The sequence below is a fragment of the Orycteropus afer genome, unplaced genomic scaffold (assembly GCF_000298275.1).
Source record: "Orycteropus afer afer isolate SDZICR_OR568_19922 unplaced genomic scaffold, OryAfe1.0 scaffold00277, whole genome shotgun sequence".
NCBI classification, from domain to species: Eukaryota; Metazoa; Chordata; class Mammalia; order Tubulidentata; family Orycteropodidae; genus Orycteropus; species Orycteropus afer.
The window spans coordinates 1,682,286-1,694,102 of record NW_006921864.1 but is presented as its reverse complement, the minus strand read 5'-3'; the positions used below and the strand labels follow the sequence as shown (position 1 = coordinate 1,694,102).

Here is an 11,817-nt window from a genome sequence, read left to right as displayed (position 1 = left end):
AGTCTATTTTTGTCTTTGTCTCTAAGATGTGTTTCTTGTAGATAGCATATTGATAGGTTATGTTTTCTCATCCAGTCTGCAACTCTCCATTTCTTGAGTGGTGCATTTAATCCATTGACATTCAGTGTAATTATTGAGAAGTATGAATTTGTTATTGCCATATTGTTATGTGTTTTTTTTGTGGTGTTCCTGGTTTCTTTGATCCATACAATTTTCTGTGCTGACCTCATTTTCTTTATGAATCATGTTATCATTTCCTTCATTGTTGTTGTTTTAATATTTGTTAAATATTTGTTCTTGTCTTCCTTTTTATTTTGATGTGAAGGTTTATCATTTTTCTTTCAGGTAATCCTGTGATTTATAATTTTCTCCCTGAGTTTAGAACAGTCCTTTCTATCTTGCAACTCTCTTAACTTCCTCACTATTTAGAAGTTCTATAACTACACTATTTTTTCCTCCTTTTGTTTTGTAGTTGTCTTCATCTGCCAATTGATCTTTATGGTTCCCTGTTGACAATCTTGTAAGCTTATTTTACTTTGGATACTTCCATAACTGGGTTGGTTTCTAGGTTATGTCATCATGTTTATTAATGGTTTGTTATTGTTTGCTATTCTTGGTTTTCTTTCCAAAGGACTCCCTTTAGTATCTCTTGTAAGGTTGGTCTAGTTTTAAAAAATTCCCTTAATTTCTGCTTTTCTGGAAATCTCCTAATTTCACCATCATATTTGAGGGACAATTTTGCTGGGTATATAATTCCTGGTTGGAAATTTTTCTCTCTCAGGATTTTATATATACCATTCCATTGTCTTCTTTCTTGCATGGTTCCTGCTGGGAAATCAGAGTTCAGTCTTATTGTTTGCCCTTTGTAGGTAACTTTCCTTTTCCTTGTGTTGCTTTCAGGATTCTTTCTTTGTCTTTGGTTTTGATGAGTTTGATGTTGATATGTCTTGGTGATTTTCTTTTGGAGTCTATCCTATTTGGGGTTCATTGGACTTCCTGAATGGATATATTCTCATCTTTCATCATATCAGAGAAATTCTCTTCAAACAAATCTTGGACAATTTTCTCTGTGGTTTTATTTTTCTCTCCCTGTTCTGGAATTCCAATTACACGCAGGTTATTCCTTTTGATGGTATCCCACGTGAATCTTAGGCTTTTTTTTTCTGATCTTTTTTCTGATTGATCCCTTTCCTAAGAAATATTCAGGTATTTGTCTTCAATCTCATTAATTCTGTCTTCCACTGATTCGATTCTACTCCTTTGCCCTGTCAATATGTTATCTATTTCTGACAATTTATTATTAATCTTTTGGATTTCTATCTGTAGATTTTGTATCATTTCTAATTTTTCATTTATTTTGTCATTTTGTTCTTTTATTTTCTTCTGAAATTATTCTAGGGTTTTGCCAATTGATCTTTATGGTTCCCTGTTGACAATCTTGTAAGCTTATTTTACTTTGTTTTCCTTAATTTTGCCAGTGTCTTCCATCTGTCTCAGTCCATTGAAGGTACTTAAATATAATTCATTTGAATACCTTCTCAGGCAATTCCAATGCTACTACTTCCTCAGGGATATGTTCTGTATCCTGGTCCTTGTTTCTATTGCTTTGTCTTGCTTCTTTGTGTGGACTGTGATGGTCTGTTGTCTCTGAAACACTGTGACTTTCTTGTATTTATATTTAATTAGTGATTGTATATTGGAGTTATTCATCCAAGATCTTTCTTTTCTTTCTTTCTTTCTTTCTTTTTTTTTTTTTAATGTATCTGGGTAAGCAGGGTACTGTGCTCCTCTATTCGCTAGTTGGCAGCACCTATGTACTCACCATCTATCTCCTGGTGAGTGTGATAGAGAATGAGAGTGGCTGCACAGATCTCTGTTCACTGTTTACGCAGAGCAGTTAAGGGTGAATCAGGCTCTTATTGGTGGTCATGTATCATTGACCTGTTGGTGCAGAAGGAAGTGGTGGCCCCTCATTCAGTAAGTGGAGCTTCAGGAAGTGTGGGAATTGTTGGGTCATATGTGTACAGTTGTTGTCTCCTACTCAGTTAGACAAAAGCAACAATCTGAAAACCATCAAAAAAGTAAAAGCAAGAGGGCAAAAAACACACACCACATAAACACGCAGGCACAATCACCAAAACGAGAAAAAAAAAAAAAAATAGAGAGAGAGAGGAAAGGCAATAAATGAGAGAAAATATTTAAGGAAATACTCTAAAAAGCCAAAAGAAATATGAATAGAAAAAGGGGAAAAGAAAGAACCTACAGTATCTGGAGAGGGGGGAATAAGAGAAAAGAGGTAGAGTAGGAGAATAATGAAAAAAAAAATGGGACAAATGCAAAAAGATTAACAAGGAACGTACAAGAAAGAAAAAAAAAAAAAAAATGGGAACCAGGAAAAGGGAAGAGAGAAAAAGCTGAAAACTAGAACCTGGGAAAGGAAGAAGAAAGAGTAAGAAGAAGGAGTGGGGGCAGAGAATAATTTTAAAACAGACAAAAACAAACAAACTAAAATAAATTAAAAATCTGGCAGGGTGGGGCAGGGTACCCAGGCTTGGTCAGAGCACACAGACTGGGATGGAATTCCTGCTGGCCCAGAAGCTGGGCGGGACTGAGGGATGGCTGCACTTCTGTTCACCAAGAGGGTGTGGGGTATAAGATTAACAAGGGGATTATCACACCTTTCCAGTCCTAAGTGTCCAGTACGTTCTTACTGTCCCTGGCAAGTAGAGCTTATTCTTTGGTCTCTGGAATCTGAGAGAATGCTGTCACTTTAAATATCCAAAATGGTCAAACTGCTTGTAAACATTCAAAATAGCTGCACCCTCTGGGCAGCCAAAAGTCCACACCTCAGTTTGTTTCCTTGTTCGCTGTTTCCACTTTCACTCACCAGCCACCAGTGCAGTCACCCATGCAGTCTGTGGCTAACAGGGCCAATTTTTAGGTTAATTCTTAGTTCCTAACACTGCTTGGCAACATCCAAACTGTCTGTGCCATCAAGATTGCTGACAGTCCACAGCTCTGCATGTCTCCTTTTTCCCTGTTTTCCTGCAGGTTCTTCTACTAGTTGGAGTTTAGTCCATTTCTGTATCATTCCTTTCAAAGCTCAGGGCTCCAGGATTATCTTCTGTGCCTGTGTTAATTGGTTCCTCTTTCCTTTGTTGAAGAAAGTCTGTGTAGTTTGTCTGCCTATTCCTCCACCTTACTAGAATGAGATTCTCCCAGGTTTCTTTTGGCTGTTTTAATCTAGTGTCATTTTCTTGATTCCCAGCCCATAGCTCTGTTACTCTGACTTTAATGCCAGTCCTTGGGTACCTCCAAAGCTGACCTCCATACTCAGTTCTTTGAAATGGAAGGACAAAAATCTTCCAGCTTTTGCCAAATCCAATTACCTCTCTGATAACTTTATTCTCAGCTCTCCTTATACTCAACTTCAAACATAAAGAGTTGTAAGAGAATTAATACCACAATTTGTGTTTTCTCAAAACAAAACAATAGACTAATAGAACTCTAAGCAAGTCATTTTTCAACACATTTTTTACAAATGCAGATACTGAGGCCTCATTCCCAGTCAGATCAAGCTGATTCAGTAAAGTATGAACAACTTTATTTCTGAGAAGCATCCTAAGTGATCAAAAATATAGCCAGTTAATTTAGTAAGATTTGAACAATAATATTTTTAAGAAACCTCCTAAAAGAGCAAATATATAGCCAGACTGAAAATTGCTGCTTTAAGAAAATTAAGAATTTCTTGTGGTTATTGAACACCTTCTCTGTTTCAAGGCCTCTGCTAAATATAAGCATGTCATGTAATGTAATAGCATATGTGGTAAGAACCATCAGTAAACCCACTCTGCAGAGGAGAAAATTGAAGCACTGAGACGTGAAGATAATAAAGGACAGGATTCTAACACAGACAGGCTAACTCTAGATGTCACTCTCATCTGCTGATCATAAGTATGCAGAAAATAATGCACATTAATGTACCCTTGCACTCTTTTCTCAGTTGTTATTATTTTACTTAATGTCATATTTATCTATGTTTTATTCAACTGAAAATTAATCTGTGAAAAATTATACAGCTACTCAATTTGTTCAAATTCTTTTCCATCATCTCTGTAACAAAAGTAGAATTTAAATATTAAGGTTGGTTTACTATTTGGGGCATGACTATGCTCAATTTACCCCGAGTTCAGAACACAGGGTATTGTTTTCCACTTTGGAACGAAGGAGAAATGCGCTGTGTTAGATGGTAACACTCCTTCATGCTTTCCTCAGAGTTCCCTGACCTCACTCTCATTTCAGTCAAACATAATTCAGTGCCCTGGGCTATGAAAAACGATGAATGATTAACTTCCAATTATGTTATTAAATGTTGGTTTAAAAAATACAGAATGCAAGACTGATTTTCTTAGTCCACCTTTGGTTTCTCAACTCAAAATCTATCATGCACAGGGTGAAAAATAGGAAACTGACAGAAAAAAGTTTCTTGTATGAGAAATCTAGAATATTTAATAAAACTTTTCCAAAAAAAAAATGAACTAAAAAAAAAAAAAAAAATGAACTATCTAAGTGAAAGGATAATTGTTTTTCTTTGCAACGTTTTATGCTAAACTATGCCAGAATTTTCTAATATTCCAGTGCCAAAACACCTATCATGTAATTGGTGCCCTGGCAGTAGTACTACCAAAGAAAAGATAAAAACAGTATTTCTAATACTAACATTTTTAGGAAGTACATTTATACAAGTTCATAGCTCACTGTCACCATTGTTACTGACATAAATAACACTCCAAATAAGACACACTGAATTTTTCCCCCAAAATTCCAAAGTTACTGTTCTGGTTATCTCATATTCCTCTGACAAAAATATACCACAAATGGGATGACTTTAACAAACAGGAGTTTATTCTTATAATTTGAAGGCTTTAAATCCGAGTTCAAAGCACCAGGCTGTAGGGGCTGGGTGAAAGCCCCTCAGCCTTGGGCTTCAGCTCTGCCTCCTGCTCCCGGCCCACTGGAGCTAGAGGCTGACCTTTCTGCTGACAAGCCCAAGGTCAACAAGTAAAAAAGCACAGTCTCAACATTACCAAACCACATGGCAGGCCACTCATTCAAGTCCATTGAAAGTCCCACGGTTAGCAGAGCATGGCAGGCTGCTGAACAACGACATGGCTACATGCAGGGTTCAAGTGTGCCATAAGCTAGAGATCATTCCCAAAGCTGTTTCTTATATAGGGGAAGCAGACCACATCCCTAAAGCAGCTACTCAGCTGCTTGTGGTAGGTCTCACCATGGAGCTGATTGCCAGTCTCATCATGGGGAATAACTACCACCAGCTGCCCAGCCACTCAACCATGCCCAGCCAAGCTGACACACAAATATAACCACCACAGTTAGTATGTCATAACATGAAAGCTTTACAGAAAAGGAAAAAAAAAAAAAAAATCCTACCTGGGTGATTTTTTTTTTTTTGAGTATACATTTCACAGAATAATAGCCACTAACAGAATAACCTCAGCAATTATTGCAAGGAATGGTTTAGGGGCACCAAATATTTCAGAACAAGTAATGAACATTTCATTCTCACCTAATTGTACGACTGCACAACGCCAATAGGATCCCTTGTCTTCCTCTGAAAGTTGCATTATCTTGAGCTTTGTTTCATTACCAAATGTTCCATTATCACTTAGAATTTGTCATTCATTTGAATGTCGACAGGAACCTGATGTAAGGAGAAACTAAACTCCATAACTATCAAATTTCATGAAAGATCATCGTCGTATAGGATCTAGCTCTGAGTTATTACTATACAGTTTCTGGGAAAATTGCTTACTAGAAAAGGCATGGAATAGCATATTAAAATATGTGAGAAGTTATAGAGTTTAAGTCTTAGAGTTTGATCTCCTGGGAAGTAACAAACAACAAAGTATACTTTGATCTAAGGTGTCAGTTTGGAACGATTGAAAGTATAGTGAGTAGATCATCATGGGGAAATAATTCATCAGGAAATAAATAAATAAGTAAAAAGTCCAGTCACTTTGGTTTTATGTTCTAATCTTCAACTAGCTCTTTAGCCAAAACATATCCTCCTTCATAGATCACCGACATGACACAAATAATAACAACCCCTGATGCCACTAAGTCTGATCATTCTTATACAAGAAGAGCACCTGAAGAAGGAACAGCCACAGGCAGGGATGTAAGGCAAAACCCTCAGGTCTTTGGAGCTGATACAGAGGAATGTTAGAACCTCCCACTGATATTGGCAAACATGTACAAAAGAATGCAACAATGCCCAATCCTGTACCATTCTAGCAATCCCTGCTATTCTTAAGCCCATGTGTCAGTCAATCTAGTTGAAGGTCTTCCCCTTGTTTGCTGAACTTCTATTTTACTGAGCATGGTATCCTTCTCTGGAAATGGTCCCTTCTGACATCATGACCAAAATACGTGAAATGAACTCTGGCGATTCTCGCTTCCAAGGAGCACTCTGGCTGCACTTCTTCCAGGACAGATTTGTTTGTCCTTCTGGTAGTCTGTAGTATTTTTAGTATTCTTCACCAACTCCACAATTTAAAGACATCAACTCTTCTTTGGTCTTCCTTATTCATTGTTCAGCTTTCCCATGTATATGAGGAGATTCAAAATAGCATGGCTTGGATCAGGCATACCTTAGTCTTCAAAGTGTTATCTTTGCTCCTTAACACTTTAAAGAGGGTTTTTGCAGCAGATTTCCCTAGTGTAGTAAGAAGTCTGATCTCTTGACTGCTGTTTCTATGGGTGTTGATTATAGATCCAAGTAAAATCCAATACCTGGCAACTTCAGTGTTTCTCCATTATTGTGATGTTGCTTACTGGCTTATTGCTTATTGGCTTATGTAATCCACAATGAAGATTTTGATGTTCATCAGTAAGTGCTTCAAGGTTACTTTGAACTTCAGCAAGCAAGGTAGTATTATCTGTATATTGCCAGTTGTGAGACTTCCTTCCATCTCAATGCCACATTCTTCTTCCTACAGTTCAGCTTCTTGGATTATTTGCTCAGCATAAAGATTGAATAAGTATGGTGAAATGATACAACCCTGGTGTACATCCTTCCTCACTTAAACCCTGAAATATGTTATCCCCTTGATCTGTTTGAACAATAGCCTCTTGTGTCTATGTACAGTTTCCTCATGAACACAATTAAGTGTTCTGGAATTCCCATTCTTTACAACGTTAACCATAATTTCTTATGATCCACACAGTCAAATGCCCATGCAGAGTCAATAAAACACTGGTAAACATCTTTCTGGTATCTTTTGTTTTCAGGCATGACCCATCTGACATCAGCAATAGTACCACTAGTTTGACATCCTCTTATGAATCCAGCTTGCATTTCTGGAAATTTCCTGTCTCTAGTGGCATAGTGCCTGAGGCATTTGACTGCACCAGAAGGCTAGTGGTTCAAGTCCACCAGCCACTCCTCGGAAGGAAGACTGGACAATATACTTCCATAGATTTACCACCTCAGAAACCCAAGGAGGGGTCGGTATGAGTTGGAATCAACTTGACAGCATCACTGGTTTGGTTTATGCTGCTGCAACTGTTTTTGAATTATCTTTAGCAACACTTTACTTGTGTGTGATATTAATGACATTGTATGATGATATCCACAATCTGTTGGATGACTTCTTTGGAATGGGTACAAATATGGATCTCTTCCAGTCAGTTGGCCTGGTAGCTTTTTCCCAAATTTCTTAAGGTCATCTCTTTGAATGGCAAAAATGTTTAAGCACCTCTAGGGCTGCATGTGTTTGTTGAAACATCTCAATAGTTACATAGCCAATTCCTGGATCCTAGTTTTTCACCAATTCCTCCAGTGCAGCTTGGGCTTCATCCTTTAATACAATTGGTTCTCAATCACATGCTACTTCCTGAAATGGCTGAATGTCAACCAATTCTTTTTGGTACAGCACTGCACTGCTCGACAAATGCTCATCTGCATACAAATATTCTCAGAGATGATGTATTAAAGAGCTATCTGAGCATGCTGTTGTTGTTGTTGTTGTTATGTGCCGTCAAGTTGGACCCGACTCATAGTGACCCCTCCTTGGGTTTCCAAGGCAGTATCACTATGGAAGTAGATTGCACAATCTTCCTTCCAAGGAGTGACTGGTGGGTTTGGACTGCCAGCCTTCTGGTTAGCAGTGAAGTGCCTTAGGCACTACACTATCTGAGCATATAACATGCCAAAATATTATTCAAAACTGAATGGGATGTGTGTTACAAGTGAATCCAAAATGACAGCTAGTGAATCAAAAGTATTGCATTTGTATAGACCCTGTAGAATCTGACACAGATCATTAGTCTACATTAAAAAAAAAAAAATACTGGACACAGAGTTTCTATATCTTATTCCTTGCACTGTCTTCAGAATCTAATGTGATCCATGCTTAGGGCCAAATTAAGATGTTAGTATAGCTGGTAGAGAAGTACAGGTATGTGTAAGACTGTATTGTAAAAGCTCAATATAAATTAGGTTTGGCCTGTATTTTGTTTGATATTACACATGCATAAATAAAATATATTTTGTTTTTTTTTTCTGTTTATAGGAGCATTAATATGTATTTAATTTTTTAAAAAAATACTTACATATACATAAACAATAATAACCTTTTCTAGTCATCAATAAGACACACAAGCTGAAATGTTAATTGTGTAAGTCTATATTAAGTGATGCTTTTGAGTTATGGTGTTGGCAAAGAATACTGGAAGTACCATGGACTGCTAAAAGAGTTAATAAATATGTCCTGGAAGAAGTGCAACCAGAATGATCCTTGAAGGTGAGAATGGCCAGACTTTGTCTCACCTACTTTGGTCAGAAGGGACCATTCTCTGAAGAAGAATATTATGCTTGGTAAAATGGAAGGTTAATGAAAAAGAGGAAGGCCCTCAACAGGGTGGATTGACACAGTGGCTGCAGTAATGGGCTCAAGTACAGCAAGGATCATGAGGCTGGCACAGGATCAAGCAGTGTTTCATTCTGTTATACATGAAGTCATGTGAGTTGGCGATGACTCAACAGCACTGAATAGCAACAACAATATTTTTCTAAAGGTCAGCTCTTTGAATGGTCATTTCTCTTGAATAAATAAGCTAAACCAAAAACCAATGTCATTGCCATCAAGTTGATTCTGACTCATAGTGACCCCCTTTCGGTTTCCCAAAGGGTAAATCTTTATGGAAGTAGATTGCCCAGTCTTCATTCTTCAGAGTGGCTTTTGGCTTCCCTTAGGTCTTCAGAAGGCTGAAAAATGTCAATGACACTTACCAGTGGAACCCAAGACCTAAGTTTAAGTTATCAGATTTACAACATCTATTCTTTTCTCAAATGGTGCAGTTGTAATGCATTTATCACAGGTACTTTACAAGACAGAAACAGGAAAAGATTGGCTTTTGGTGTACTTTCATTAAATAAGAAAACAAAACTTTCTTAAGGAAGATATTTCAAACCTGGTCAACTAAAAATGAATTGTGACTTCCTTTCAAGAAATTTAAATAAATCACTGAATTTTAAAAACAAAGTTACAGCTTACAAAACATTCAGATGGATAATGTAATATGCTGAAAATATGAGACGACAACTGCATTTATCACAGTTCTTTCTCTATGAATACTTATTAAAGAGCAAGTTCATAGAAGTATAAACAGTCTTCGGAATTTTAATGTGTTGTAACAGCACTATTTATGCAATCAAATAGGTTATTTTAATTTCTTTAATAAAAAACAAATATGGAAAAGAATGGGAATTACAGACTACTTAATTGTGCTCATAAGTCACCTGTACATACACCAGGAGGCTGTTGTTTGAACAAGGGGATACTGCATGGATTAAAATCAGGAAGGGAGTGTGTCAGGTTTGTATCCTTTCACCATACCTATTCAATCTGTATGCTGAGCAAATAATCTGAGAAGCTGGACTATATGAAGAAGAATGTGGCATCAGGATTAGAGGAAGAATCATTAACAACCTGCAATATGCAGATAACACAATCTTGCTTGCTGAAAGTAAAGATGACTTGAAGTACTTACTGATGAAGACCACAAACTACAGTCTGCAGTACAGATTACACCTCAATACAAAGAAAATGAAAATCTTCACAACTGGACCAACAAGCAGCATCATGATAAGTGGAGAAAAGTTTGAAGTTGTCAAAGATTTCATATTACTTGGTTTCACAATCAACAACAATGAAAGCAGCAGTCAGGAAATCAGACAATGTATTGCACTGGGCAAATCTGATGCAAAAGACCTCTTTAAAGTGCTGAAGAGCACAGGTGTCTCTTTGAAGACTAAGGTGTGCCTAACCCAAGCCATGGTATTTTCAATAACCTCATATGCATGTGAAAGCTGGACAATGAATAAGGAAGACTGAAGAGGAGTTGGGTTGTGGTGTTGGTGAATAATACAGAAAGTACCATGGACTGGCAGAAGTACTAACAAATCTGTCCTGGAAAAGTGCAGTGGGAATGTTCCTTGGAAGGGAGAATGGCTAGACCCATCTCATCTGTGGTGATTATGTTGTCAGAAAGGTCCATTACCTGGAATTTAGTGCTTAGTAAAAAGTGAAGGGTCAGTGAAAAGAGGAAGGCCCTCAGTGAGACAGAATTACAATGGCTGCCACAATGGACTTAAGTGATGCATGACTGGGAATTGTTTCATACTGTTGTACATAGGGTTGCTATGAGTCAAGCCAACTCAATGGCATCTAAAAATAGCAACAGTTTCTTCAAATTAAAGACATATGATCTTACCTTTATGCTCCCATTACTACTGTACCAGGTCCAAAATAAAGGAAAGTGATCTAGATATTTACACATCAAGTCAGTAGAACTCCCCCACGTAAGTGATCTTTGGTTTATGTTTTCTGTGAATTTCAGGGAATATGGAAAACTTAAAGAAATGTGCACTAATGAAAGAGTTTTAAGACGGGCATTCCACTTGAGGATATATTTGTTTATTTTCTCATTAATATATAATTTTTTATAGTTTAATTCTCCATAAAATGAAACTAACTTATGGTAATTAGTATGCTGGGTGTGCAGTGCAGAAATAGAAGAAAAAAAGTGTTATGATAGTATTATTTATGAAATAAAAGTTTTTTATTTTAGTTTCATTAGTACTTCCTCCCTGAGGGTATAAATGCATTGGATCAGAGAAAAATCCTCATGTTTGCCTCTTTCTTTTCACCTACCGAGTTACTTTAGAGCGATTATTTTTCTCACAGTTCTACAGTCAGAGGCTATTTGACTAAAGAGAGAATATTTCCAGGATATAAATCCAGTAGTTGATTCAGATTTATGGAAAGTAAGCAAAGAATTGGAGAAAGTGGGAACAAGAGGTAGGGTCAGAGAAACATTATGAGAAAGAAAAGGGGGAAAAAGAACATGAGATTCAAAAACACTTTCATGTGGTTTTGTAAAAAAAGAAAAAAAAAGACACTGATATTTATTATCATAATTTTCTTGTCCAAAAAGGGTTGATCTAGAAGTCTTTAGTAACAGAATAAAAATGAGCACTTAATTTAGGAAAAAAGAACTTTTAAGGATGTGAATAAGTTGGTAAAGAAGATTAAATCATTAGGATATAAGCAATGAGCTACAAAGCCAACTAATAGCCTACGTGGTGAAGTCCACTGTTTCTAGTGAGCAAGAAGAATATCTTGTAAAGTATACACTTATCTGAATACCTCCTTTACAGCCAGCTGGGAATGTACACTGATCAAAGATTATTGTTGTGTGTTTTGTTTGTTTTCTTAATTCTAGCAGGTTTTT

The 11,817-nt window shown here is 36.9% G+C and overlaps 1 pseudogene; it reads right to left on the bottom strand.

The window, feature by feature from the left end:
* LOC122150983 overlaps positions 1-11,817 on the bottom strand; it is a 26,253-nt pseudogene that overhangs the window by 4,564 nt on the left and 9,872 nt on the right.